This window comes from Pteropus vampyrus, unplaced genomic scaffold (assembly GCF_000151845.1).
Source record: "Pteropus vampyrus isolate Shadow unplaced genomic scaffold, Pvam_2.0 Scaffold42, whole genome shotgun sequence".
Taxonomy (NCBI): domain Eukaryota; kingdom Metazoa; phylum Chordata; class Mammalia; order Chiroptera; family Pteropodidae; genus Pteropus; species Pteropus vampyrus.
The window spans coordinates 1,448,584-1,453,909 of NW_011888823.1; positions in this window are offsets into that span (position 1 = coordinate 1,448,584).

The window sequence follows — 5,326 nt, forward strand, 5'->3', positions numbered from 1 at the left end:
TATTGAGTACTTGGAATGTGGCTAGTCCAAATTAAGAAATGCTATAAGTGTAAAACATATTTAATACAAAAAAAAGAACTTACTATCTTATAAATAATTTTTATACTCATTTTAAGTTGAAATAATATTTTTGATATATTGGGTTTAATACCTGCAAGGTATACAATACTACATGTCCCTCTTCCTCTTCAACAAGAAAAAGGAAAGAAATATAGGATAAAATTATTGATCAAATAATTTTTGAATACACGAAATTAAATGACAGTAGGAATACTTCCAACTTAGTATACACAGTAATCCTCCAAGGAGTGACCTAAAATTCTAAGTCTCCTATACTTACTTGACTATAAACAGAATTGTTTTGCTTTATACAGATTCTCAGAGCAAAATGTTCTAAAAAACACACTAAATAGTGAGAACTATAACCTCCTTCTGCCGTTTAGTCTTAAGAAACCAAGCATATGTCTCTGAAGAAACTGCAATAGCTCTAGAGGAAAAAAATAAAAAATGTAAACATTTTGGGATCTCATAATGAAATAGTCAGGACCCCTTACACTTGGAAATTTGATGTTCTCAGGGTTTGGACTCTGCTTTTCAGTGCCCCAACAGCCAATTGAAGGAAACCTCCAACATGAAAAGCAGAAAACAAGACAGACAAAAGGACCTCAGAAGACTCATAGTCAGTGCAAGGATCAAAAGGAAACTTCTGATGGCAAGCAACCTCAACCATCTACCATTTTCAGAGCATTACGAGAAGATACTCATCAATAAAACAATAAAAGATTCTATCACAAATGAACACTTAAAGAAGAAAGATCTCTTAGAAATAAAAAAAAAATTATCTCAGACGATAAAAAAAATCAGTGGAAGATTTGGAAAACAAAAGTAAATCTCAGAGAAAGTAAAGGACAGCACTCTAAATGAAAGATAAAAAGGAGAGAAAAGATAAGAAAATTAGAATTTTTATTTAGAGGATCCAATATCCAAATAAGGATAACTTTATCACAAATAAACTCAGAGCAAGGAGAGAAATTATTTTTAAAATAAAACAAGAAAATTCTCAAAAAGTGAAAATAACAAGTCTTGGGATTGAAAGAGCCACTGAGAGGCCAGTCTAACAAATGGAAAAAATAAAAATAAAAATAAAAAATCTGTAACAAAGTACATCAATGTGTGCTTTTAGAACAATGAAGATAAGAATCATAAGACTTCTAGGTAAAGGTGTGAGCAAGGAAGATTGCACAGAAAAGATTGAGGATAAGAATAGCATTGACTGTTAGTAATAGTAACACTGGAAGCTAAAGCAGAATATCACCTTAATATTCTCAGTGAGAGTCAACCTAGAATTCTATAGCCAACCAAAACATGAAGAATGAATACCTAAAACAAATTCAGACTTTTAAGGCCTTAAAAACAAATACTTAAAAAAGCATTTTCTTAAATACTTTCAATTATTTTTTAGAAAGTGACTGAAGAATATGATCCAGCACATATATAAGTTGTGAATCAAAAAGAGGAACAAAATTAGCTGTAGCAACAGGACTGAACACAGAAATAATGGCAAGTGAAATGCTATATGGATTAGTGTGTAGAGTGTAAGTTTTGTTTTAAATACCAGAGCATATTGTTAAGTATTCTTAGAAAACATGATCTGTAGTGGTTATGTAATGATCTAATATATGTGTATATCATAATTTAGAAAAGTGTATTTTAAAAATATTCCGTACTCTTGTAAACTTGACTTATCATTTAAAATATTGTATTAAATGCCAAGTGATTGAACAAAATGCCCATGACTCTTATTTTTGTGGCACATATTTAATTCATGAGGTTTTCAATATTTCGTTTCTGAGACAGAATGATGGTGTGGCAAGAACCAGACAGATGGGATTCAAATTTTCTTTATAACACTTACTAGGCTTTCTGTAGGCAAGTTATGAAACTTCAGTAGTCATTTCCTCTTCTGTGATAATAGGAGATTAGTAATAGTTTCCCTATAGAGTTGTTGTAATGATTAAAAATTTTTAATAATTAGTTTTTAATAGCAATATCTCATACTAAATGCCATACTGGGCAAACAGTGCCTGGCATATAGCAGAAGCTCACCAGTGTTAGCTCACATACATTCTTTGTCTTCTTTAGGTTAGTGTTTTCCAATGCAAGTACTCCTAATTGCAAACTAAACTATTACCATTATTTTTTGAAGTTTGGAAAAAGGGGAAAGAAAGGACAAAGGAAAAGAGAGGTACATTTCTCATTATTACCAAGTGTGACAAAGAGAGACCAAACATCAGGTACCAAAAATTTACCCTACTAATCTCCAGACCAGCTTACTCATGGTCTGAATGTAACTACAAAGTTCACTTTCATCGAAAGTAGACATTATATCCTCTGGGACTTCACACTTAATAATTGCCTTTCCTCCCATATAGTCTATAAAGTCTTAAAATTACAGAGCACGTTTCACCATATTTGAGTTTGATTTTATAATCTGCACATCCATATTTGTAAGCAATGTAACATTTGGAACTGGATGAGATCCTGGAGCTCATTTAATTCAAGATCTCCTTTATAGAGATGAGGAAATGATGACTGCTAGAGGTCAAGTCACTTGACCAAGGTCAAAGGGATTAAATGTCAAAGCTAGGACAAGTCTAACGTGTTATTATTATTTCATACAGCATCTCGTTATATCAGTGTCTCATAGCCAACATTATCTGTTGATATTTAAATATAAATGCTCACTTTTTATAAACATACCCTAAACTCATACGTAAATTTTTTTGTATGTTCTTTATATTTCATGTTTTTCTACAAGCATTTGCAAACCCAACCAAGACATCTTGTTGAATATTTGAAAATTAGATAATCAGCTCTGGATATGAGAATGGGTGGCCTTGGGCCATCTGGTCTTGATTATAAATTAATCTTAAAAGGGTGAAGATAAATAGGATGCTTGATGAACAGAGATTAGAAGAAGGTCACCATTTTCTGGTGTTGAAAAAATAGCAGATACTCTTTCAATTGGCTGTATAGAAATTTTGTGCATGTTCATATTCTTTGTGTTTGAAAATATTATCTCCCATAAGAACCATTGAATATTAGCTATCAAAGAATCCAATTGTTTTATTTTTCAGATAAGAAAATTGAGGCTCACTGAAGTTAAGTAACTTTTTCATGATCATTTTGTTAGTTAATGGGAGGAAAGGCAATTATTAAATGATGAACACTTTTAAGTACATTTTGCTAAGTATTTTCATATATGTATCGTTTGTTTTTCATCATCCATAAGACAGGCATTATTTTCCACACTTAATCTTTGAACAAAACAAGTCTTCAGAAACATTCCAGTTGTTGAGTTTCAAAAACACATCTGATTCTGTGAAACTCTTTTTACCACTCTACATACTTGAGAAGTAAAGCTTAGATTCAAATTCATGTCCTTTGATTCCCAATGTTTTGACATTATTTGAAATGTGAGCATTGATTGCTTTAATACATTTTACTTTTCAAATGAATGTATTGATGGAATATATCTTTAAAGAGGCAAATTGAATATGGATACGTGGTGTATTATTACATCTGTACTATTGGTGGGGTAAGAACTGAGTTTGGTCTAATGCATTCCAAAGTTCTGGCCAAACAACAGAAAACTTCAGTATCATCAGATTTTATTTAAAAGTAAAAGTTTGAGATCCCCTTTTAAAATTTATCGATTAAAATATAATGTCTTTATAAATAGCCTCTGAACTGTGGGGCAAAATTGTCACATGTATTCTAGGTTATATTTACTCAATGGACTTCCTTTTAAAGGATATAATTTATCCTACTATATATTCAGATTCATGTAGTAAACATGTAGGCACGAGTGCTACACTAGCAATTATTTTTAAATGGACCACACATCTTTTTTTTCTAAAGTCATCTGCTTTGCCAACTTAAGTTCGGTCAACATAAAATAAGTTGGACTCTGTGACCTTTCAACGAACCATATGATTTAGTTACACATATTAGTTTCAAAAGGATTTGCTTTTCCAAAGTCATTCTCTACATGTAATACTATACAGGTAGGGGAATTTTAATGGACATTAAGCATTTGGAGAAATGCATTATACGTAATATTTAAAACAAAATACACTGATTTTCCATGAAATATTTTTTCAACCAGATAGACAGCAGTTTTGGATAGGAGAAAAGGATTTTGATCAACAATGATGACTGGAACACAGCATGCGTATGACTCAACTGAACCAAATCTCTCCTCTAATTCTATATACATAAGAATGCTCTAGACATTAAAAATTAGTGGTAGGAAGAATTGAGTTTTCCTATATAATCTGGAAAATCTTTAGTTAACTAACAAAATATTTTATTTTTAGAAAAATTATTTTTAGAAAAAGTTATTAATTTGGGAAAAAATAAAATACTTTTAGAAAAAATATACACATGCATGTCTCAAAGATTAAACTTGAGTGAAATAAAACATTATGTGGAAGGTCTTATGGTCACTTTGGGGAAACATCACTCACTTGCCAGTTTTTTGTGGGTGAACTCAACTCAAAATGAACCCTAATTATAAGTCCTCTATAAGTCTTCAGTAAACAGGTATCACTCATTTGGTCGAAGACATGGATAAATTAGGATATAAACAAAGAATTTAAGCCCTCTCCCATCATAATTAATTACATAGACAGTTTCCACACATATTCAGACAAGGAACAAAGGCAAATCTAAAATGTCTTCGTAAATTGAAGTAGAGGTTTCCCTTTCAGCTGTGGTTTACTTGCCATTGGCACATAATTTTCTAAAAAATCAATAAAAGGGAAGTTCGGGTTTAAATCTGCCTCGCCAAACAATGAAATGGTTCCCACTCCATGTGCCATTATCTATAGCCCGGGAAGTCAGGAGTGGAAGTCAGAGAGACAAAAAAGTATATTAAAATAAATAAGAAATTATAACATTTTCCGAGAACTTACTATGTAGCAAGAACATGGCTTCTAGAATGTCTTTTAGGGCTTAGAATTGCCATCTATAGGAAGGACAAAAAACTTTAGGGAGGTGGTTTCCAAGTTTTTGAGTACATTCAGCGTTTTTCTAAAAAAAAAAAAAAATTAAAGTCTTTGATGTGACTGTACTCATATTTTATTATTGGTAGAATCATGAAATAGCTTGCCAAAAGGCTACTTTGAATTCAGTAATGCTTTTAAATGAACTAATGTTGTATAATCACAGTAACATCTGAATAAATTTTTAAAGAATTCTATATATTTATGTATGGTACAATTTTATATATATGATATATATTTATCGTACATACATACATTTA